Below are 26,499 nucleotides of genomic sequence, written 5' to 3'. Positions count from 1 at the left end.
TCTCTTTTCCTTTCCCTTTTCATGAGTTTTGACTTTTTGGATCAGGGTATCAGTAAGTAGCCAAGGTTGACCGGAATCTCATTTTTTAGCTCAAACTGACCTGGAACTTGGAATCCTCCTGGTTCTGTCTTTCTAATTCTGGAATTAAATCACATATCATCATTCCTGACAGAATTCTACTTTAATATGTACCAATTGATTGATTTGATGAGTACAAGAGTCTCACTATATCCCAAATCTTGGAGACTGGGCAACGATCTGTCCACAGGGTTTAAGTCTTAGGGTGAGGGTCTTATTCCTCAACTTTTAAAAAATCAATTTAAGAAATATCTTCTGAAGAGGAGTTACATGGGAGAGAAAAGCAAGACTGAGGTATAAAAATGGTTCAGTAGCCACTGCTAACTCAGGTATCTTAAGGAATAAAAGTATGTGAACCCAGACTTGGGGATTTAGTTCAGTAGCAAAGTGTTTGTTTGCCTGGCAGGCTCAAAGCCCCAAGTTCCGTCCTCAGCTCGAAGGCAGGGAAAAAGTATGTGAACCTAAATATATAAATTGTATTCTGCTTACCGTTTTATTTTCAATGCTTTTGTACATGAAAGAAGGAAAGTGGTTGAATGAGGAGATAAATGAATGAAGAGATAAAATGAGATCAGCAGCGGGGCCTGTAGCCCAGGCAAGCTCAGGTAGAGCACCTGCCTAGCATGTGTGATGTCCCAGCTCAAACGCCAATGCCACAGAATGAGACCAGCAGTGAGACAGCAGTGCTCCAGCGCCCCCTGTGGGAGAGGAAAAGAGTTGAGCATAGAAAGACTGCAGACTAGGAGCGACATTGAACTTGAGTTTGGTTTTTTGTTTGTTTTTGGGGGGGGTGGTTTTTCGTTTGTTTTGTTTTGTTCTGTTTTGTGAGACAGGGTTTCTCTATAGCTTTGGAGTCTGTCCTAAAACTAGCTCTTGTAGACCAGGCTGGCCTCGAACTTACAAAATCTGCCTGCCTCTGCCTCCCGAGTGCTGAGATTAAAGAAAGGCCTGTGCCACCACCACCCGGCTGAACTTGGGTTTGAAGATGATAAGATTCTCTTAAAATAAATACGGAGACAGACAGTATCATTAGGAGGAAAGAACATGAAAAAGGACATGACATGGAAGGAAGCTGTTAACTGTGGTTTCCTTTGGGAAGTAGAGGCAAGGAGAGGGTCGCTGCTCTTAGATGATAAGTGCAATCTATTTGCCTTAGTCTTTTCTGGTTCTTTGGGATAAAAGTAAAAAAGTATAGAATGCAGAACCCATCAGAGATAGGAGCAGATAGGGCAACTCTTGTGGAATATTCCTTTATACTGTGGGAAGATGTGTCACTGTGACTGGTTTAATAAAGAGCTGAGCAACCAATAACTAGGCAGGAAGTACAGGCAGACTTCTGGGGACAGAGAGCTCTGGGAAGAAGAAATGAGGAGTCACTAGCCAGACACAGAGGGAATAGACAGCAGAAGGAAAGGTAAAAGCCACGAGTAGCATGGTAACATGTAGATGAATAGAAATGTGTTAATTTAGGTTATAAGAGCTAGTGGGACAAGCCAAAGCTATAGGCCAGGCTTTTAAATTAATAATATGTCTCTGTGTCATGTTTTATGAGCTGTGGCCTAAAGAAAAATCCATTTACCAGAAACTGGTGCCTAGAACTGCCCAGTGGTTTGTCAAGGATCCTCAAGTTAACTTAATTCTTTATTCTGCATGCTTTATTCTTGATGGAGGAAGTTCTTCTGTATATGTGTTGCTTTTATTGGTTAATGAATAAAGAAACTGGCTTGGCCTGACAGGGTAGAACCCAGCTAGGTGGAGAAAACTAAACTGAATGCTGGGAGAAAGAAAGCTGAGTCAGGGAGAAGCTATGGAACCTGAGACAAACACACTGGAAACTTGCTCGTAGGCCACAAGTCTCATGGTAAAATATAAAATAATGGAAATGTGTTAAATTAAGATGTAAAAGCTAGCCAATAAGAAGTTAAAGCTAATAGGCCAAGCAATGATTTAATTAATACAGTTTCTGTGTGGTTATTTTGAGAGTCTGGGAAGCCGGGAAATGAACAAGCAGCCTCCTACTACACATTCTGATGTGTCTATGGAGCTTCAAGACTGGTTGGGTCATCACCAATTTAAATAAAATTGGTCAAGAAGGACTTCATTAAATCTTGTTGTTCATGAATCAAAAATCTCCCTTTCTTTCTTTAAATTATTTGTGGATTAATACAGATACAATACAATGCACGTCTTTTGCAACAACAAAACAATAAAACAAAACTGAAGCTATCAACATCGTTTTTCATTGAAATAAATTTTAATATGCAGTTATGATAGAAAAATCACCTATTTATTTTGTAAGATTAAGGCATTTGGTTGGACTCACCTTTGAATGAATCAGACCCTTTTGGAAGAATCACCTATACACTGTCAGCTTCTATTTCATAACAAGCAGAGAGCTAACATTTTAAGAGAAAGAAAAATTTCATGACTAATGTAACTATGAAGAAAAGATAGCCAGCCTCCTCATAAAATAGTAATGCTGCAAGCTCAGCGGCTCATAAAACATTTATGACCTTCAGCCAGTAAAGTGTGAGCAGAGATTTAACTATTGATGGTTGATGGTTTGGAGGAGAGCGTATACAAGCATCACCAAAAAAACTCATGTACTGCAGCAGGCGCAGGGAACTGGGTCTCCAATGGCTACAGGTGTCCATTTTGTAGTCAGTCAAAAACATAGAGGTCACCACCCTACATTTGTGGGGAGGGTCTCCTGGCATGGAAAAATATGATGGAGTAGGAGAAGCCGACTCCTCAGCAACCAGCACCACAACTTAAATGAAATAAGACACTTTTCCATATTGTCAAGAGTGAAGCTGAGTGGTAGTGCAAGTCTGTAACCCCACAACTATGGAAACTGAGGCAGAAAGATTGTAAGTTTGAGACCGACCTGAGTTACACATGGACTTGTGAAAAGGGGGTGGGGGCCAGGGAGGAAAGGGAGGACGAAAGAAGAGGGCTAGGGAAGAGAGATGAAACAACGTGCTTGATAAATTCCCAACTTGTGTTTTTCTGCTGCACCCAACTCTTCCAAAGAAACAAGCCACGGACGAATTAGAAAACACAGGGAGGGAATGACTCAGAACACAGACTATGTTAAAACTTGTGAGGGGGACAAAAAGGGTAGAATCAAGATTCGGCATAGACAGAACATAAGTTCGGAAAGATGAGGACGTGGTAGCTTTTCAGTACTCTTGTGAATCATGCACAACCCAGAAGCAGTCCCTCGGTTTGGTAGCATATATCAACCCATTCATTGAGTGTTTGGTAGAAACTATTCATGCCTACCCACACTGAGCTGTGGGCCTAAAAGTTTAACAGAAAGTTGCAGCTAGAACTTTGGCAAGTCCCTCTCCCTCTTTCTCTCCCTCCCTCCCCCCACCATCCCTCCAGCCTGACTCAAAACATACACAAACAACAACAATATACAGAATCAATCCTGTATAGTTCAGGTGTCTGCTGCTGGCCCCTTCGCCGTAGGTCTGCATCTAGTGAGCAGTGTCATTCCTTGTCATGGAACTTGGTTTTCTTAGCATCCACCTGTTCTTGCAGTCATCCGTGCAGTCTCTCATTTCTGTCAAGGTGTCTCACAAAGGTGAGTTTCAGGTATGGGAGCTATATATATATAGGGGTGTTGTAGGGTTTTTTTTAATGATTTTATTGTTCTGGGATGGGAGTTAGAAAGTGAGCAAATTAGGCCTCGACTGGCAACGTGGAAATGTTCTTTGATGATCTTGCTGCTAACAGTGATGAGACAGATGAGAGATGACTTCCCAGAGGACTGACTTGGGCTGCTTGCCTGGGTAGCAGGACACGTGCAGTCTGTCTTTTCTTCTTGACCTTTGCTCCCCTGCTCCTTGCTTCCACCTCTCTGCTAGGATCACCTTTGTGCACCTGTTGTATCTGGTCAAATCCCTTTCAAAAAACAGAAACGGCCATTTAAGATCCCATCTGGGCCATTTTGTAAATAAAAATGGTGAGAAGGTTCTAGATTAACATTGGAGAACCAAGGTTAAAACTAAAGAAACATGAACTTATTTCTAGGGCTTTCCAATCTGTTCTGAGAACAAACAATAACTCTCCATTTTGATGACTTGATCTCAGTGGGTGTTCAGCAGCTGCCATCCCCAGTCAGGGAGAGGAGACCAGAGGCAGGAGCTCAGATCATCCATGCGATAGATGGCAGATCCAGAGGACCTAGATGCTAACACATGGCGTGAGAAAGACAGTATGAAAAGTCAGTAAGTTGTCCAGCCAAGGTCTTCCAATGTGGATGGAAACATGGGGGGAGACAGTTTATTTATTATACAGTTTATTTTTTGACAGTTCAAATATAATTTTAATAATATACCACATTACATGATTTATGACCTGCAACTGAAAATTAATTTTAAATAATGTAGAACAACTTTACATTCCTGTAAAAATATTTATCCTTATACAAAGAAGTGTCACTCTCAGTTTTCAGTCAAGAATTTTTCTCACAGTGGCTACTACAGTAATCCACAGCTAGCTAAGGAGAGGCTGAATGACCATGCGTGCTCAACACCCATACCCTACTCCTAAGGTGTTTTACAATATTTCTTCAAATATATGACAGTGCTGTACATTTGTCTGTGTTGCCTTTGGTTTTTTCTTTTTTATTGATTGTATTGAGTTATACATTTTTCTGGACTCTTCTCCCTTACCCTCCCCTCCCCTTCAACCCTCTCCCATGGTCCCCATGCTCCCAATTTACTCAGAAGACCTTGTCTTTTTCTACTTCCCATGTAGAGTAGATCTATGTATGTCTCTCTTAGAGTCCTCATTGTTGTCTAGGTTCTCTGGGATTGTGTTTTATAGGCCGGTTTTCTTTGCTTTATGTCTAAAAGCCACTTATGAGTAAGTACATTTGATATGTGTCTTTCTGGGTCTGGATTACCTCACTCAATATAATGTTTCCTAGCTCCATCCATTTGCCTACAAATTTCAAGATGACGTTAATTATTTCTTTCTGCTGTGTAGTATTCCATCTACTGTGTAGATGTACCACATTTTCCTTATGCATTCTTCAGTTGAGGGGCATTTAAGTTGTTTCCAGGTTCTGGCTATGACAAAAAATGCTACTATGAACATAGTTGAGCACATGTCTTTGTGGGATGGTTAAAGGTCCTTTGGATATATACCCAAAGTGGTATTGCCGGGTCTTGAGGAAGGTTATTTTCCGATTTTCTGAGAAATTGCCATACTGATATCCAAAGGGGTTGTACCAGTTTGCACTCCCACCAGCAATAGAGGAGTGTTGTTCCCATTACCTCACATCCTTTCCAGCATAAATTTTCATCAGTGTTTTTGATCTTGGCCATTCTTACAGGTGTAAAATGGAATCTCAGCATTGTTTTGATTTGCATTTCTTTGATGGTTAAGGATGTTGGGCATTTTCTTAAGTGTCTTTCAGCCATTTTAGATTCTTCTCTTAAGAGTTCTCTGTCTAGGTCTGTACCCTATTTTTTTTTAATTGGATTATTTGTTCTTTTGATGACCAATTTCTTGAGTTCTCTGTATTTGGAGATCAGCCCTCTGTCTGATGTAGGATTGGTGAAGAGCTTTTTCCATTCTGTAGTTTAAATGTGAAAAATAAAATAAAATATCCAAGAGATAAGGGAGGAATGTGCATGGTGCGAACCTTCTGATTCTTGGAAAAGGTAAGTCAGAGAATCATAAAAACAAAATGTTCAAGTTCCTTAACGAAGGTCAAAGGCCAGATAAAGGGCATGACTAGTCCACAGAGCCGAATAATTCTTGCTGGCAGGCATCATCAGGTCAGGAGAGGTTAAGACTTGGTACTGTTGGGAAGAGGGGCCATGACAGAAGATTTGGATACAAAAAGTTGAATCTACTTCCAATCCGGGAGTCAGTTTTTATTTCCATAGGTTGATGTCCACTCATTGCTCATAAAGCCAGAGCTATGCATGCTTTAAATAGTGAGGTCTGGCCTGGGTACCTCCTCTGTCCTAAAAGTTATCTTCATTACTTGAGATGCAGTTGATAGAAACCAAACAAAAAGCAAATACCTGCTTTCAAAGGACACAAATCTAATTGGAGACATACAAGAAAATCAGCATTAGCAAAGAGACAGGGCCTGTGGGAGATGAACAAAACAGGCTCCTGAATACCTACAGCAAGCATCCACAGAAGGCAGGGATACTATGGGAAGGGAAGGCACCCCAAGTCTAGCATTGTGGTGAGCATTCTACAGACACACCCCGTAATTCTCGTTCATAGAAGGAGGGATGATTGATGGCAGTGTAAACGGCTCATTCATGAGACCGTGGAAAATGGACCTAGAAACTCAATAAAGTGGAGAGTCCAATTATTAAACTCCCTTAGAGAAGCAAAAAGAATAATCTCAATTTGATGGAGTAAAATATAGAACTTCTCTAAACATTTCAGTCTTGAAATTAACATATAAGATGTATTTTATGCATAGTTCTATGACTTTTAAATACACACACACAGTTTCATGTAACTACAATCTGAATACAGAAAATACTATCACTTTAAACATCTCCCAGTATTAACCCTTTGCAGCTCCAAACTAACTAACCAAACAAACCATAGATTATTTCTTCCTTGCTCTACTGTGTCTTTTGGAGACTATCATGTAAATAAAATCAAGCTATATTAAGCATGTGAGAATGGCTTCTTTCACTTAATGTAATGTCTTTGAGATTCTCCCAAGTCATTGTTAATACTTTCTTCCTCCATGAACAGGGTTTCATGCTATCCAACAGTTCTATTAGGATATCTCAGTTGTTCCTATTTTTCATTTGTCACGCAGACCTGTTATAGATATTTGTGCCTATTTGGAAATTCTGAGATGTTGTTCTCTAGAGTCAACATGCCACATTAAAAAAATGGCTGCTCTTATTTCCAAAGTGATTACACTGCTTTGGATTCCCAGCAGCAGCCCTGTAGGAAACTCCCAGCTGACATGCATTCGTGTGTGTTATTGTGATTTAATTCACACTGATCACGGGCTGATGAAATTGAAGACCTTTTAATATACCTACTTTCTTCTGCATATTATCTTTGTTAAAGAGCCTGCTTAAGGTTTTTACTTTTTTTGTTGTGATTCTTAGGATCAAGTTTTGTGAGCGTTATATATCATGGACATAATTATTTTATTACATGTATAACTTATGAGTACTTTGTTACAGTTCATTGCTTCTTTTTTTCTGTACCTTTGTAGCTTTATTTTGTGGCTCTCGTTTCTCATGCTGCTTAAGAACTCTTTGCCTAAGCCAGGCCATGGAGATTTTTGTTTATATTCTCTTATGAAAGTTTTCCATCTAGTTCTCTAATCCACTTCAAGTTCATTTTTATAAGGAGTGAGTATTGAGTTAAGATGAACTGTTTTGTTTGTTTGTTTGTTTTGGGTCTATTGATGTCCAAATGTTCAGTTAAAATGCTGTTTTTACTTGTATTATTTTTATATCTTTGTCAGAATCAATTTGTTACATCCTCTATTTTAACCTACACCTTGTCTTTTTGTACTATTCAGTGCATTGATTTCTATAACTGTCAGTTATAAAATTGAATAGTGGGGCTCACCTAACTTTATCCTCTTCACAGGCATATCAGCTTCTTTTGTTCTTTATCTTCCTGTATACATTTTAATAGCTTGCTTATATCTTCAAGAAAACCCTGCTGACATTTTCAACACAATTTTAATTTGTAGACTAACATGTGCAGTATTGATAGCTTTACGATTGCTATTGCAATATTTTTAATAAAAAGAAATGAGATGATTGTTCTTCATTTCTGGGGTACTTTACATAGGAAGGATAGATGAGGGTCATTTGTGGTTTTATGCTGTTCTCACCTAAAATATCTCCTAAGCTGATAAACTCACTCTGATGGTTGGCCTGATAAGAACAAGAGGCTTGGGCGTGTATATTTTATTCATATATACCATTGAAATGTATCCTCCAAGAATTTGGCAATTCTCAAATACAAATTTTTTCTTTTCTTTTCCCGTAAGAACTTTGCTGTAGGAATCTTCAATCTTGTTTGGACTTTATGGTGCTCTCTGCCTACTTGGTCTCCCTCCCTCTCCACACAGACCCTCTGAGTTCCTACTGTCTTTTCACTAGATTGGAACAGTTTCCCAAAGTACTCAGACAACAGACAGCCCAGAGTTCAATGTGAGATGCTCAAAGTATAAAACAGGAAGCCTAGATCTGGATTTCCACCAGTCAGCCTGAACACTATGCTTGTCCTGCACAGCCTGCTTGTGTGACTGACACAGAGAGAAGCAAACTCAGTCTATCCAATACACCAACCACAGTGACATCTTAGCTCGCCCATATGCCATGTCCTCAGATGGCAGAACATTTACTAATCCCCAGATGACTTACTGTCTAGGATCTTGGGTACCAAGTAGTAACCACGGAGGAAGAATTCTTATATGTGCTGTATGCTCTGCCCAGTAAAATGCCTTCTTTAGGGTAGGAATTTCTTCCTCCTAATACAAAAGTCTAAAAATAAAAATCACATCAATTATTTGTAAAATGTTTTTAAGGGTTACCAATAAAAGCAAGCCAGAAAATGTACATATGACTTGAAAGTTTGAAGTCTGTATAAAACATAATGAACATCTGGCAAAGGAGAACAATTAGGGAAGTGCCCTGGCCGCACAGCTACAAGGAGAGGCTTATCCATTACATGAAAGATAGATTTTGAAGTGCTTAACTTCCTGTAAACAAACAGGCAGATTACTGGTGAAATCTCAGCTTCTCTGACTCTTTGATGAGCATCAATTCTCTATCTGCATAAATACGTATCTCATACAGATGCTTGTTAGTATAGGACTGTAATACCAGGAACTATAACCCCAGTCCCCGGGGGCTGAGGCAGGAGGGTCAAAAATTCAAGACCAGTTGAGCAACATGGGGGAAAAGCTGCTGGGGATACAATTCAATAATAGAATGTTTATATGTCATACACAGAGCCTTAGATTCAATTCCCAGCATGGGAAGGAAAAGTGAAAGCCCATTCAGGGATGTAAAGGTCATATATAATTCCATTTTTAAAAATCTCAATCTGTCTTGCTACAAGATCAATATCATATCATAATATACTCACTATAATCTACTGTGATTCCTGTTGATTTTCAATAGTTCATGGAGTCATAAATCTCAGGGATTAATGTCAAATGTCATGGCAAAGTTATATCTGTCAACAGTACTAAATAGAACACAGGGTCATTACAGCAGTACTGGCTTACATAAGGGAAGTGCACACTAGTTTATAACCGCTGGGCACAATATCTCAACCTGTTATCTAATGTGGAACATTGCTGTACTTGACAGACTGAAATCTGACATAGGGAAAACAGCAGAACCCAAAATCTCCTTGAGCAAAAAAGAAAAAAGACATAAAATCACCTTCTCTACACTGATTCTTTTAAAGATTGTGTAGTTGAAGAAAGAAGCTGAAGAAGATATGAAAAGACAGAGAAACGTCCCATGTTCATGAATCATTGAGGTTAATGCAGTAAAAATGGCCACCCTACATAAAACAATCTACAGGTTTAATGCAATCATCATCAAAATTCCAACACAATTATTCACAGAAATCGAAAGATGATTTTCAGCTTCACATGGAAACAAAAAGCCAATCCAGGACAGCTGAAACAATCCTTCAATTCTAGCTTTAAGTAGGGCCACTGCGCTTTCTCTGCTTCATTATTTTGTTTGGAAGATTCTCCTGAGAAGGGACAGGAAGTGACCATTATGCAACACCCATCTCTACAGAACCCCCACAGCATTCTCTAGAATCCCAGAGTCCCAAATATCACAGTTACAATCATCTATAATTTCCAGTAACATTGAAAGGCCAGGGGCTAAAGAAAGAGCCTGGGGAAGAGCCTGTCTTGCTTCCAACTTATGAGGAGCAGAGAATAACAGAGAACCTACATACAGGGTTCAGAAAGATCTTCATGTGTATCTCACAGGAAGGCATCTCCAAATTAGCAAGAATCCTGTTATCCCATAGTTCAAGAGAATGTAACCTGAGGGGTTGAACTTACAAATCTTGCACATGGAGGATAAAGCCATGAAAGGCAGGATCTAAATAGAGAGAGGTAAGTGGCCTTCTTCGACCACACAGTTCATAAGAATTATGTGATTGCCTCACAGGATAGAAGTGCAGTACTAGAATCTTCCACCGAGCTGTAGAGAGAACTTTGTCTAGTCAAGCTCACCCAGAACACTATGAACACAGAAGTCAGCCAGTCACCATCAAAATTTGTAGATAAAATATAGGTATAACAAAATCCCTATCAGCTGAAGAAAATTCTGGGCAGGAGATGCAAGACACCTGTCTCTCTAAATCTGCCACCAGCACACCCCATTGGAGTTCCTTCTGAAGCTAAGATGCCATTAGTTATAAAAGTCATGGACTATTTGACCTTCAAGTTGTTTAATAATATGAAATGGATCTACACTGTGAGAACAAGCTGAGTTGGAATGTCAGACATAAACTCAACATCTGAGCCTTTAAAGAAACTTCCTCTCATTTTGATGACCCCTTAATGTTCAGTTCATTTGAGGCTGATATTTTGCTTGGGTCGGCTGTCAATGGCATCCTTACTCCCATCACCCGAGATACTCTGGCTCTCGACTCTGCACCCTTAAAGGATAAAGAAACCTAATGGCAACTGTTAGCCGTTCCCCAATCAGACACTGCAGAGACAAAAATCATCTTGTCTGAGGTCAAACAAAAACGTGAGCTGTAGATACTGGAAGCCTCCTTAGAACCACTGTGGAACTGAGGGAAGATCGGAGATTCACCTGTAACTGTTGCAAAGGGAATAAAGGACAATATTCAAAACCAGCTCACTACGGAAGGAAGGGTTACTGCTTTTGGGGAAAAGCCAATATTCAAACCATAACCTTGTTTAGGCTTAGCTTGCATTATCAGGGCTACACTACTGGTTTGGTTACTGTTTAAAAGGAGCAAGCAGAGCGGATAATAAATCTACCCCAATTTTATCACGACAAACTACGGCCACAAAAGCATCCTTCCAGGTCACAGGAGAACGGTAACAGCACAAAGCGAGAGTCTGCAGTCACTGTTTCAACGGCAAACACTACCTGCAATTGCCTCCTCAGTGGGGCTGCATAAAACTTAGATTCCACTCAATCTTATAGCAAACAGTTTCGATATTTCATGTCACCAGTGGAAATGAAAACGGAGATAGTTCATCAACACTGATCGACGATATAAAAAAGAGCCCTGAAGCCGAGGGTAAGAGAGTGCATAAAAATGTTTTGTGTTCTGACCAGCACACTGCTTTAAAATTTTTTTACAGTCAGGCCCAATTGTTCATTCTCACCATGCAGAAGATACTCACACATTCATTTTTAAAAGGGCAAATCAACCATAATTCAGTTTATAAACTGTGAAGCTGGTTGCGAATGTCTGGATGAATATTCATTAGCATCTCTTAATCTGCCATCGACTGTGATTCATTAGGCATATGTAAATATCACTCACTTTAATTGCCCCTAAACTGACTTAACATAATATTGTCATTAGCAAATTATTAGTTATTTGTGTAACTAATGGTGCATTATGGTATGCACGCTAAATCTCCAAATATATGATTATAATTAGGGTGATGTTTTATGTTGGGGGCTTTCTAAACTATTTGATGAAATATAATGGAGTCAAATCAAATGCAGTATGTTAATAGGACAGTTGCATAACTTTTCCCTGCACCTTGGTGCTGTTGGCCCAACCCTCTCCTCATTCTTCCCGACATGGAGTCGCCTGTTTCTTTTCTCAACTGTCACCGAAGTCCCAGGAACTTCTCTGTCTCTTTCCTGGACTGCATCCAGAAGGACTGATGCAAAGCAGTTTCCAGAAGCATTCACTCATTGCACGTGGAACAGTCGATATAAAATTACCAGGGAGCATGAAGGAGAGCCTCTTGGAACTCATGAAAGGGACTGAGATGGGCACACCTGAAAGTTTTAGTCTGTGTAGTGTTATTTGGAGACTGGCATTTGATGGGTATACTTTCATGAAGTGAGGTTTGTTGCAGCCATTTTCTCCAAAACTATCATCACCTATGAAAAATTTGATATCACTTTGGAGGTCTCCTGCATTTTTAGTATCCCTCTTTTGGACATTTTTACTGACCCCTCCATCTCCTTAGAGGATTTATTTTTACAACAAAGTCATGTAAGAAAGGCCTTTTTCTAACCTCCATTTCCATAGAAATACCAGGAGAATTGATGTCTTTTATCACTTGTAATGATTATGAATCAAGAACTGAGCTCCCAGGAATAAAGTTGACCTGGCATATTGGCAGGGAAGGCTACAATTAGTATTCCTTTAGTCTCTGTTAATTGCCTAACGGGTGACAGGAATATGTTAATACAAAATGAGCTATCAGAGGAAGGAAGTCTTTTATCTTATTGCCCTCCTAAATATTAGTAAGTACACTAACTGGCCATTGATGTCTGTAAACAGAGATTCAGATAAATGCTCATTCCTGTCTTTGATAATGTTGTAGATTAATTGCCATTTCATCTTAATTTAATAAGAGAACCTTTTGGCTTTTTTTTTTTAAAAAAAAGCTTACACATAAAATGAAATTATTGAGATAATGACAGTATAATGAGTATAGATTGTGGTACAAATCTTCTGGAGAGATACGGACATTCCAGGAGCATGGTCAAGCAGCCCTGTATTGAAAACAAACCAAATGTTCTCAGTCTACCATAGTTCAGGTTCAGCACCACTGCTATAAAGTAAAGTAACTGTGATATTTTAATTGATGGAGAGTCACTGACTCTCATCCCAAAGAGGTTTAACTGGGAGTTTCAGAGATCTTTCTGACCAGTGTCATCCCTGCCATTTCATGAAGTGCCCCATTGAGGAGCCATATCTATACATATGTACATTTCTGATAAATCGCTTATGAGTCTGCACTTAATAGGCAGGCTTACCTCCCCTACAGGCTCCAGGTGGCACAATATCAAGGGCTTTGCATCATGTATAGAAGTCACATTCTGCCCATCACCTCCTGTAAGTAGAGTCTACTTGGACATAACCGTGTTAATTCATTTACGACTGCCTAGGATTGCATTAGGCTATAAAATGGCACTGTTGTGTGTCTATAAGAGCTTACATTGTTCTTCAAAGCCTGGTTTTCTGCAAAAAGTTTGCTGACCTCATGGAGGGGTCCTAGTTACTACAGCATGAATAATCAGGCCTGTGTCATAACCACAGCCTGATCAGGAGACGTGAGACTGGCAAGTTCCCTGTCTTTATAGCAAGCCCTAAGTGAGACTAGGAAACTTTGCTCGGAAGGGAATTATCACTTCATCCATTAGTCACTTATCAAAAGCACAGCCCTGAGGAAATGCTGGCTAAAGAAAGGCCTATGCCTTACCCATTAGGCAAACCCAAGTAAGCCACTGCCTCCTCCAACAGTGGCTTTGTGGTCATTGCAATAGCAAGTCAGATGGAAGGACCTTAAAGTGCTACTGGTTGGTACTCAGTAGCTGCTACAGTCATAGCCATACCTAAGGCCCGAAGTTCCAGAGAAAGTCAGAAAAAAAAAGTTGAGATCTCCAGCTTTTACAATGCAAGAAAACACCAGTGAAGAAGAAAGAACAAAGTTGGCATGCGTCCGTTCATAGTGTTGTATGTGTTCTCATTTCTGCTCTTGAGAATAGAGATCCATGCTAATCACTTGACAAATCCCACGTAAATGATTCTGAGAGTTTGTTACATTGTAAGACCCTCGGATGGACTCTCTTAGGAGATTTTTTGCTTAAGTCCACGATTTATGCTGGAAGTGTGAGGGGTTGAGGAAGCAGTTAGAAAGATCTTTTAGGAACCCCCTGAGCTTTGCATGGCTCACACCAAGGTTCAGTCATGGTTTCTGATCTTAATTCCTATTTCAATCTCTTATTTTTCTAGAAAAAGCAATAGAATATCTTTCTATCATAGTTAATGTTTGTTGTTTTTTTTTTGTTTCTCCTAGGTTTCTAATATTTTCCTTAATTTTAAAGTTAGAGGCAAAAACTGAATAGAAGATTTCTAGTCTAAGTACAATAAAATTATTTTGGAGTGAGCAAAAAAAAATTAAAGGTGTGAGGGACTTTCTAATGGGGATCCTCGTACTGTGTGGGAGATCTTGGTGATAAAGAGCCACAGAGGTAGGATGCAGTGTCTTCTGCCCCATCAGCCATACTGAAAAGGAAGAGAGAGGCTCCACCTCCACCGTGCCCGCAAACAGTTAGGAAATGGGTTTGGAACTAAAATTCAGCCAACAAGGACTCCACATCCAGAGACCATCTGCAAAGTTGGAAAAGTTGATTGTCCCTTCAGAGAAAGGCCATGGTCAGTAGTGATGGCGGGATGGAAAAGTTCATGGTCTTCTGAAAAGGCTTAGAATATCTACTAAGAAGTAGAGAGCTTTTTTTTTTCTTCTCCTTCTTAGAGGTATCTCAATTCTTTATTTTTCTACAAGAAGTATTTTTCATCTCCAGTCTTGCGTCATCTTGTGAGCCACAGATGCCAAAAATTATTTTCTCAGCTCTGAGCATGAAGCTCAGGGCTGGAGGACTTGCCTGGTCATCATGAAGCCCTGGCTTTAATTCTCAGTCCCACAAAAGAAAAACCTCTTTTCTACCTAATGCCAGCTGACTCAGATTCTGTTGCTTTCAAGTAACAAACGTGGCTAAGAGAGACATTCTATACAGTGCCTGAGAACCTCAGCACTGTCTCCGTTTCACTACGAACTACACTTCACTGTGAGCAAGACAGAAAGAGGCAGCTACCTCATCTCAGGCCTTCCTTATTTTGACTATCTCACAGATAGCTTTCAGAACATGTATCCATTATAATATAGATAGAGAATAATTAATTTCTCCACTCTGCTCATGTGCAACAATGACCAATGCTTTAAATAGAAAGTAATTAGTAAGGTGAATACTGGATACTATCTTGCAGAAGACCTTCAAGCTCGAGTTCAAATTGTATGTTCACATTATCATTTCTAAGGATTCCCATTGTGTACTGTAATGACCACTAGTCATTCTCTCTGCCAAGGATGGCCACTCTAAGTTGGATTTGATGGACTCGCTGGCAAATGCTCTTTGGAAGTCTGAACCAAACTTGGTACCAGGTTAATGTCCTCACAGTATTGCTTGACTCATGTTGGATGACCCCTTCTCTAGATTTAACGTCTTCAGCTTGCAGAATGAGTATCACACCTTTGAGCCTCAGCACCAGTCACAGCGCCTGTGTGGTAGCTGGTGGCTAAGTTATGCTTGACAAGCAGAGCTAGAGAATGTCTGTGCGGGGGGTGTTCTGAAATATTGATCTGTCCCTCCATCAGATACGACTCTAATTTTAACAAGAGGGTGTTTGGGAAACCATATTTCTAATTCTGCGGTAGAGGCTATGTTTGTAAAGATTGCCATCACTTGTCAAGGTGATCCAAGAGAGATTGGGAGACACAGGGGCCCTAATTCTTCAAGTCACAAGAATAGATTTTATGTTTGGAATGACCACAAATCCAAGAGCTTCTAAGAATCCTGGGCTGATATCACTTTCAATCTACAGAATGCATGAACTGGTAGCAGTTCCATTTCAAATCAAGTTTTTAAAAATAGAAAAAAAAGATAGGCATGTTAAAAGGAATATATTTTCAACAACAGACAGATGTATTTAACAAAGTTTCAGACTCCTTTGAGTCCCCCAAGCATGAGGGCCAGTGGGTAAATCTCCTGACGTCGCCTCCAATTTACCAAATCCACTCACCCTCTACCACAACCTGATTTTCTAAGCCTGTAGTCATGCTTGACTTGGCACAGTGACGGCTTTTTCCACAAGACTCACAAAGTACAGTATTAGGACTTTTGATTCTTGGTACTGGTTCCTTCTGGTCACAGCTTAATTCCTTGATATTTGTGGGTGTCTCCATGGACAGCGAGTCTAGCATGATCTATACATATATGATACAAAGGGTGAAAATATGTGATTGAGATGTCCCTGATAGGGAAGGAGAAGATACGACTTGGGGTGTATATGGAATGAACATGAGCGAATAGGGACAGCATAGATGTGCGTGGCATAACAAGAGGTTGAAGAAAGAATATTAATTTTTCATGGAGTAGGTTGGTGAAGTTGGGGGCTCCTTGTGGAAAGCAGAAGACTGTAGAACCCAGTTTCTATTCAGACATTATGATGCTGATGTGAATATCTAGCACAGGCCAGGACAACTAACAGTAGGCATATGGGGACCCATGAGTCAGCACAAAATGGCGGACATTGACGGTTCAGAAGACTCAAAAATGAACATAATGTAATCTGTTATATGATACATCTGGCAAAATGCCCCTTCTGTGCAATTGTGTATAAATATGGCTCTTCACAATCATCAGCCTGCTTGGGTATGTCTGCCTGAAGGCCTGTGTTCCTACCTCTGTTCAGCCCATGGACCAGTCACTGTGTGCCTCTCTGCTTACCTGTGTGTGGTAGCATGTGCCTAGGTCTGCTGGCATCTGCCTGGCTAGTGCTGGTGGATAAAACATGTCCTATCTGTCCACCATTCCTTGCATTCCCTTCATCCTCCCGTCACTTTTCCCATGACCCTCCTCCATCACTGGTTTCAGATCTTGGATCTCACAATGTTCCTCAGCTGGAGTACACAATGCAATTGGAATACGGGCAGGTTCTTCTAGCAGCAGCAGATAGCGTTTCCCAGGAAGAAAGAGACTGTGGAAGAACACAGTGAAGCAAGAGAAACGCCGTGGCATAGATGCCAAGTCAGGGAGGGGCAGTGGGAATAAATCAACACGTGAGAAGAATTTGTCTTCACTGTAGGACATTTGAAAGGAGTTCCATATTTGGCCAGGGTGCAACATAATAAGACGGAGGCTGTGGAAATATAACAGCAGAAGCAAGATGGAAGATGAATTAGGAGTCAAGACCAGAGGCCAAGCTGGTTCACACCTCTGAAAATTAACAATCAAGACACTGAGGCAGGAGAAATGGGAATTTGAGGAAGTCATAGCAGGATCCTGTCTCAAAAAGTTAATTACTCAAAAAGAAGTCAGGGCCTTTGGAAGCTGTAAAGAGGCCAATCAGCAAGTGAGACATTTACAGTACTCTGATAGATGGTAGAGTGAAGAATGCCTTCTACGATGACAGCGTGACAGATTGGTGATGTGACAATGTAAGGGAGTGAATGCTTCAGAGGCTTGTGAAGTCAGGGCCGGGAAGATGGAAGAAAGACCTGCATGTGTGTGGCCTAGTTGGCAGACTTCTCAACAGTGACATTCACTAGAATAAGGAGCAAAGGGAAGGCAGGAAAACGGTGGCTCTAGTTTGAACATTTTAAATAAAAGGTGTCCTTGGGATACCCAGATGGAGCTGGAGAGGAAGTCTCTGTACAGACGGACTAGAAAAAAGGCCTGGAGTAGAGATGTACATTTGCACCCAACATTTGCTATGTTGGTGCTCATCCTATAAGCTGGGGAGAGCAATGAGCCTCTTCGAGCATTCTGCTCACCTATATCATGGGGATAGAGCAGCACCTACTGCCGGTGCTAATGTATCTATAATCTACATACAGGATGCCAACCAAGGAGGCTGGGGAGTTAGGGGCCACACTGGGTTCCATGATGAGTTAGGGCCAGTCTGACCTAAAAATTAAGTTATGTAAATATTCGATAGCTTGTCCTCCTATGCTAGCTTCTTAAATCCATGAGAAGCTGTTCCACAGGGACGTTTATCTGTACATGCTTTGCCTTTAAAACAAAAAACAAAGCAAAACAAACAATGCATCCTGAAATGAGTCATGCTTCCTCCTGACTGGGAGGTTTCCTACAAGGAGCTATGGTTCAGTCTCCACTGCTCTTACTCCAGTAAGAGTAAGTGCTCCAGCCCAGGGCTTACTGATGAATGTGTGCCACCCACTGGAGTCTCTGCTGCTCTTACCAAACAGTTCTCCTTGCCCCCAAGCCCTGGTTACAGGGGCAAAACAAAAGAATATAAAGAAACCAGGACATAGTCACCATGCACCCGCTTATTTTTGTTTGTTTACTGCAGATTTGTTTCTTGGTAGAGTTAGAGTATCCCCACACCAGCCTCATCTGCTGGATCTTCATAAGACCCATGTAGGTGACTTCAGACTGTCACCAGCCAGTGTGACTTCTGAGTTTCATGATGCTTTCCAGCTGGAAATGAGTGATATATTTCTGCAAGGGTCTTGGGGGAGCTCCAGTTGGAATCCAGTGTTTTGGGGTCTCTAAACTCCAGTTGGGTTAGTTACCTTTAATTTTAATTCCCTCTCTGGGGTGAGGGGTGCAGGCATGGGTAAAGGGGATTTCAGAATGAGTTCTGTAAATCATCCCCGCTAAGCAGTCATATAATCAAAGGGCCAAGGAAGAACCCTACATTGCTCTGAGAGTCTCTGTCTCCACCAACAGTAGGCATTTCTTCCCTGGTAGGGCCCAATTCCATGGTATTTCTCTATTGTCAAATCTCTACCCGATAACTGAGAACAAGTATGCTTTCTGAGGACCTTAGTTTAACCCCTGTGTAAAGTTTCCCAACATTTTCACCTAACTTGTAAAGGAAATTTGGTGGACATACACTTAAGTTTGTCAATGCTAGCCAGGTGGTGGTATTTGATAATCTAACCAAAAACAAAATCCAGGAGACAAAAAACATATTATTGTTCTAATATATAGCAGACAAGATGAAAGCTTTCAAAGAACCCACAGAACAGAGACCAAGCTGGTCAAAGATGTTGCCTAAGCATTCTGATCCTGTAGGAAGATGTTCTTAGCCTGGAACCAAAGAGAATAAAAACCCATCAAATCCCAACAGTATTCCAAGCCCTAATCACCACTGGTTTGAATTTGGCAACATATAACATGATGCCCACTAGTGACCCTGCTTTTCGGAGTGCACTGGCATGATGATGGGACCTAGTAACAAATACCTAGTGCCATTTAATGATGGAATGACATATCTCTGATATGGAAATTTTACAGCACAGCAATTAAGCAGTTTAGAATTTTACGACAGTGCCTGGGCTTTCTATGAAAACAAAAAAAAGGGGGGGGGGACCAATAAAGGGGCTGTGATGGATGGGCTAATCCCCACTGGAATTATACCATGTAATGCGGTGGAGACAACGAACGCATTAGGATGGCATTGTGATGATTTGCTTGGTAGTCTGCTTCTGCATCCTCGTAACACAGGTTTAGGCTAAGCCAGTGATCCTGCCCTTCTTCCTCACAGCCTGGGGCTGAGGGCTGAGTGGCAGCCACATTGGTGGAACATGAGTCTGGAGTACAGATGGGAAAGTTGGGGCGGAGCAATCTGCTATGTGCACGGGATCCAGAGCGAAGGGGGCTTGCAGCGAGCCAGTCTGTCAGCAGGGGACAGAACAGGGGGCCATATGCTGCTCTTCTCCCTTCTGTCACCGAGTCTGCTGCCTCATCCTTCTGTCAGGGGACACTTTAATGATGAACATGTTTTAAACAGTTTTGTTTACCTAGCAACAGCTTTTCTAAGAGGGGGTCTTAATTAGTCACCTTAACCCACTTTGGGTTTGGATATTTTTTTCCCCTCTAAAGCATCCATTCATTTGTTTATTCATCTGGAAGAATCTCCCTCTTATTCATTCCACACACACACACACACACAAACACACACACACACACACCCTCCCCTCCCCCTCCCCTGGAGGCTGTTGTTACTGTTTCCATGAAAAAGTGTGTCCTCATTACAAAACTACTTTTGATAACTATATGCCATTTTTCTCTCTTTTATGCATACTTTAATATCACAATTAGTTTTGAAGGGTAGATTTTTCTTCCCTTGTCAGGGGCGGTAAGCCTTTGTGGGGTTTGATAATAGGATCTGCATTTTAAAATGAAGCTTCATCTGGTAAAGTTTTTCTTTCTCTCTCTCTCCTTTTTTTTTTGGAGATTTTAGTACTATGGGCTGCAGAGCAATCATTTCCACGTGAAAGGAACAGGCCTCATGCTGAGACACAGGGCATTCCACTTCATCGTGAGGGAGAAACAGAAAACTCGCCGTTTAATTTCAGCCATTGTGCTATTGGTTTTCATTTCAAAATTGATTCCCACAACCTAGAAAGATTTGTCAATTACTGTTCAGTTGGTTTCCCTTTACTCAGTGCAAAGCATTTGAACACCAATCTCTAGGTTTCTAGGTATTAAAATGTCAATTTTCAAAAACACGCTACAATGCAAACGATTTCATTGGAAAAGAATCCAGATTCTAAAATGGCCACATCCAAATGCTGAGAGCAAAATGCTTCTCTTCCTCCCCACCCACCCCCCTGTATCTTCGGTAGCAAAACTTGCTGTGTAGTTTAACAACTAAAAGACAATGGGACCGAACGTGCTTAATCATTAACTCTCATTAGACAATAGCCCCCAATAAAAGGCAAATGACACAGGCTAATTCCTGAAGGACTACCTCTGCTCTTACACCGCTGAACCAGATTCTGCCTTGTGGAGAACAGCCTCTCTTTCAAGACACCCGCTGTGTCTAGCAGAACCCAGGATCAGCTTAAGCCACAGTAGTGTTCACCACGGAGCACCGAGTTTTGTGTTTTCTCCTTAATGAGGGTGAAAAGTGCACAATGGAGATACAGTGGAAGCCAGGAAGAGTTGAGCCCCGAAGATACGTCTCAGAAAGAATAGTACAGGCCTCAGTCTCTTGTAGTAGGTCAGTCACGGTCTTCAACTGAACATTATTTTTGTCCCCACGCAGGTTGCAGAAGTCCACAGTTTTTGTTTAGAATTTTAAAGTCAGGATTTCATAATCAATACATTCTTAAAATTTTTGAGTCACAGATTTTGTTTTTAGAGCAGCTTTGTATTTATAGAAAATTTGAGCCAAGTGTGGAGGCATTCTGTCTGTCCCCTCACGCCTTGAACAGTTCCCTATGGTATTAATTTTGGACGTTACTATGAAACATTTGTAACCATGACTGAATCACTACTAATGTCTTATGAGCTAAAGTCCGTAGCTCACTTGGGATTTTGTGGGACACCCTCCATGGCTTTGGACTACTGAGTAACGACACATATCACCCAGTACCCTCTCAGTGCCTTCAGTGTCTCTGTTCATTGGGTTTCAACCCAACTTCAGGAAATCAATAGCCATTTCTAGAATTTCCTATACCATTCAAATACAAATCCACAGATTTCTAGTTTTAAAAAAAGGTAATTAAAAAATGTTGAAATGTAAAAGGTTTAATTAGAAATATAACCTTTTTAAGATTTTTTTTTCCATTTTGCAAAGTGGATTTTGGTTTCTGCTTTGTTTTCTCGTGACTTAATAGTCATATCCGTTCTCTGGAAATACCTCCATGAGAAACATGAATGAGAAAAACCTACTATTCAAAGCTAGCAGCATGGATATATGCAGATAATATAGATATATACGTAGTTATCAATGGTAGAGATATCATCTGCTTTGATTCTTAAATTTAAAAATAAATTTGAAAAGGTTACTGTATAAACTGATGGCGTGAGTGCTCTATGGTATGGTTAAGAGGAAAGATTTTTATTGCAGAGAGAGAGAGAGAGAGAGAGAGAGAGAGAGAGAGAGAGAGAGAGAGAAGCCAGCAGACTGAGCAGGGCCAGCAGACTACCTGTGAAAAGAGGGGAGAAGAGCAGATAGTAGAGACTAGAGAAACCCTAGGAGAAAAGCAGGAGCAGAGGGCAGGGGTGGGAGGGTGGAGCATAACAAAAATAGCAGGGTTATAAAAATGAGTAGCTGGGGGAGGGAAGCCCACAAGCTGGGGGAGTTTAGGGTAGGGGGGAGATAAGAAGGGCTAGGATGCCAGCATGGACTTTGTATAACAGGTGCTTGTGATACTGAGGGGGCTGGAGGCTGGACTTTGATATGCTGGTAGGTACCACAGGTAGTCATAGGTCCCTGCTGCCAGAGGTAAAGCAAAGGACTCCTTTTGGCAAAGGGGAACCAGTTTCACAAGTTCCTGAGGAATGCTGGCTTTTATCTGACCACCAGAAATCCTCCTGTAGCCCAGGTTAAGTTCATTTCTGGATAGATGGGCTGCCTTTTGGAATTTGGGGAATTGGAATTTCCTTCAAACCTGACAGCTATTTATTTTTGAAAATCTGAATAAGGCTAACTAGTAGTAACACATGTATTAGAATTACTAAGTATAAGATACAGAAAATATAAACTGGAAAAATTTTTTTTAAACTCTCAAAGTGAATTTGGCCAAGGATATTTAATAAGATTTATGGTTAACCAATAAGTATGACATCATCAAATGCATATGCCAAAACAGCTATATACATGCACATGTGAGTGCATGCCTGCATGTATGCATGCATACATGCATGAGTGTGTGTGTGCATGTGTGTGTTCACACCTGCATGAGCGGGCATGGTGGTTACTTATTTGTTTGGTTGGTTGTTTTGTGTGTGTTTGCCTATGGGGGTCAGAAGAGGTTGTCGGATCCACTGGAGCTGGTGGTACAGTTGGAGTCATCTGTGATGTGTGCTGGGAACGAAACTTCAGTTGCCTAGAAGAGTAGTGTGTGTGCTCTTACCCTCTGAGAAATCTCTCCAGTCCTCGAGGGGCACCATTTTAGTAGCGTGTTTTTGCTTACAGAGCGATGTCAGGTGGTGTGTGATAATAACCTGTCGTGCATGTGAGCATCTTTAGAGATGAGTGGCCTCAATTGCTTACATGGCCATAAATTCACAGGCCTGCTTGGTACTCTGAGAGCTGAATTCATGACTAATTGTTAGACACCTTTCTACCACTAGCACCTAACAAGATTTTGTTATAGAAAATCAACATCTGGGAGAAGTACAGACTCAGAAGAAATCCTTGAAGAACTTTTGAAAGAAATGCTGAATGCCAATGATCCTGAGAGAAAAGTCTGGACTATGGAAACCAACCCCAGGTAAACGAGGAATTAGACTCTGATTTATCAAAAAGCTCTTTTATATCTTGACTTTATTATGAAAAACTATGCATCATCTACCTATAGAGATTTTGTTGTTCAGTAATAGGTCACCTGCATGTCAATCACTCTTTCCAGGAAGGCATATTATATGCTTTACTACAACCCCTCAAAAGATTTACTGTATTCAGTGTACAAACACTTTAGCTGCTTTATTAACCATCTCTTAACCCAATTACTTACTTATGGGTTTTCTTTGTTGTTGTTCTTTTTTTATTTTTTTTTTAACGCTGGTCTCCAATCCAGAATCCTATGCATACCATATAAGTGTACCATGAAGCAATCACCTGAGCCCTTGTTTTAAAATATTTTTTACTAACTGTAGGTAGGGACTACTTAGTCGTTTCCCAGCCACCCAGACCTAAATAATAAAACAGAAAGTCTATTAATTACAACAATGTTTTTCCAGTGGCTTATGCATATCCTTAGCTAACTCTTATATCTTAAATTAACCCATTGCTATTAATCTGTGTATCACTACAAGGCTGTGGCCTACTGATAAGGTTCTGACATGTCCTTCTCCTTCAGCAGCTACATGGCATCTCTCCGACTCCACCTACTTTCTCTCTATATCTCTGTTCGGATTTCCCACTGGCTTTACTATACAAAACCATTGGCCGAAATAGCTTCCTTAATAACCAATTTTAATAAGACATATTCATAGCATACAGAGGGGAGTACCACATCAACTAACCTATTTTTATGATGTGGGAGTGATTTCTTTCTAATCTGTTGCTTTCGTTGGTTAATTAATAAAGAAACTGCCTAGGCCCATTTGATAGGCCAACCCTTAGGTGGGTGGAGTAAACAGAACAGAATGCTGGGAGAAAGAAGCTGAGTCAAGGAGTCACCATGGTTCTCCCACTCCAGACAGACACACGTTAAGATCTTTCCTGGTAAGCGCACCTCGTGGTGCTACATAGATTATTAGAAATGGGTTAAGAGGCTGAAACTAATGGGCCAGGTAGTGTTTAAAAGGATACAGTTTCTGTGTAATTATTTCGGGTAAAGCTAGCCGTGAGGGCGGCTGGGTGGCGGGACACAGCCCCGCTGCTCCTAATTCAACATTTTTATATATACTCCAATTTTGGTGTGTGTGTGTGTGAGTGTGTGTGTGTGTGTGTGTGTGTGTGTGTGTGCCCATCCCCACGCATGAGTGCAGGCACAGACCCCACAGCTTGCATGTGGAAGTCAGAGGATATCTTTTGTTGTCAGTCCTTGCCTTCTACTTCATTAGAGACAGAATCACTGTTGTTTTTCAACTGTGCATGTCAGCCTAGCTAACCCTCAAACTTCCCAGAATTCTCCTCCACCTTCCATCTCCTTATAGGAGCTCTAGGAATATAAACACTTAACACCACACATCTTGTTTTTAATGTAGATTCTAAAGATTAGAACTTCAGTCCTTGTGCTTGTATAGTAAACGCTGTACCATCTCTTCCCAGCCTTATAGACTATTTAAAAAGGACGTGGAGCAAACGTCATCCTCCTCAACAATGATCTGTCTGTGAGACATTCTGGTATTGCGTCTCTGTGCACACAGACAGCCTGAGTTTCCATTGGTATTCATACATGACTGTACTATAATTTGAGTAAGCTCCTATGGTAAATACGTTTTGTGTGATGTTATAGCCACATCACTGTAATCTGGACTGTTCAGGTGAGTCACAATATCTACGAGTCAATTTTGATGCCTGGAGAGAGGAGTATGGAGAGTCTTTTCTATAGGCAACATTTTAATGTCACCTGCATCTATTGGTTTGTTCAGCATTTATTAATTAATAGCTTTTATATAAAAGGAACTGTGCTGGCCATTAAGAAAATGGAGGTAGACAAACATCAATTATGTGAGCATAGAATCACGGCCTATTTTTTTTAATTCAGTAGTAGCTGATAACGGTGCCAGCAAGTGATAGTATTTATTATTCATGTGTTATAAATAATATGTGTTAGGTAAATAGTCCAATGAACCCTTAATATCCTTTTAAAAGTCAGCATTGAGTTGAAGACTGGATGGCTCAGTGGGCAAAAAGCGGCATTCAAGCCTGATGTCCTGAGTGTGCTCTCTGGAGCCCACATGAGAAACTGGATGTGGTGGTATGCATCTGGAGCCCATGCATTCCTGTAGGAATATCAGAGACAGAGACAGGAACTGACAAAAGCTTTTGGACCAGTCAATCCACAAAACAACAGCGAAACATGAGAGGCCCAGCCTTGAAAAGGTGAAAAGGCAAGAACAGACACTGCAAAGTTGTTCACTGGCCTCCTGTGCACAGCATGCAAGGCTGTACCTGTGCATGTGCACAGGTGTGTGCACGTGTGTGTGTGCATGTGTGTGTGCACTTGTGTGTGTGTGTGCACTTGTGTGTGTGTGTGCACGTGTGTGTGCGCACGTGCATGTACATGTACAGACCTATATGGCTTATGACTATATCTATATGGAGGATGATTAAACACTGTGTATGGAGTATGATTATACACTGATAATATAGCTGTTTGTGCTACTTATTAGAAATCCAGAGGGAGGGGTGTGATCATCAATGATCAATGTTAGGATTCTTGAATGGAAGCTTGATATTACAGTTCTGTCACCGTATGGGCTGCTGAATCCTCACCGCTTTCTCCAGTGCTAGATCCCTTCTCTGCTTGTTGTCTCTCTTGGTGGGAGGGAAGCAGTTGCACCCCATGGAAGGAAAGTCCCCATACTGAATGAGGGCTAGTCCATACCTTCCCACTTACCCACTGTGGGCACCATTTTCCTTGCCTTTGGAGTCTTATCTATTTGACTTCTGAAAATGGGGCAGTTGAAAAGAAAGACCCCTTCTCCATGAGGCAATGACTCTTTTTTCCCCTAGATATATCGATTTCGCAGAACAAGCAAAAGTCTGAGAATCCTAATCCTTTCACCTCTTATCCTAACATCTGGAGCAAGGCAAGCTTTCACAATTTATCTCCACTCATTTTCCCAGAATCCACAAGAACCTTCAATTAATTAATATTTTATTTATCTATGCTTTTATGAATTTATTTTATATGTCTATATTTTTTAAGTTTTATGCATATGAATGTCTTGCCTACATGTAAGTCTGTGTGCCTTATGTGTACTGTACCCACAGGGACCAGAAGAGATTGTCGGATGCCCTAGAGCTGGAGTTGTAGATAATTGTGAGATAAAGTGTGGTTGCTGGGCATCAAACCTCAGACCTCTGGAAGAGCGGCCAGTGTTCTTAACTACTGAACCTTCTCTATGGCCTCCACAGGAGCCTTTTAAACACTTCCGTTTCTTCTCAGATGCTTAGGGTGAAAGGGGTAAGTTACATACACACACACACACACACACACACACACACACACACACACAC

The sequence above is a fragment of the Microtus ochrogaster genome, linkage group LG4 (assembly GCF_000317375.1).
Source record: "Microtus ochrogaster isolate Prairie Vole_2 linkage group LG4, MicOch1.0, whole genome shotgun sequence".
Taxonomy (NCBI): Eukaryota; Metazoa; Chordata; class Mammalia; order Rodentia; family Cricetidae; genus Microtus; species Microtus ochrogaster.
The sequence above is the reverse complement of the archived record's forward strand: the minus strand, read 5'-3'. Positions refer to the sequence as shown.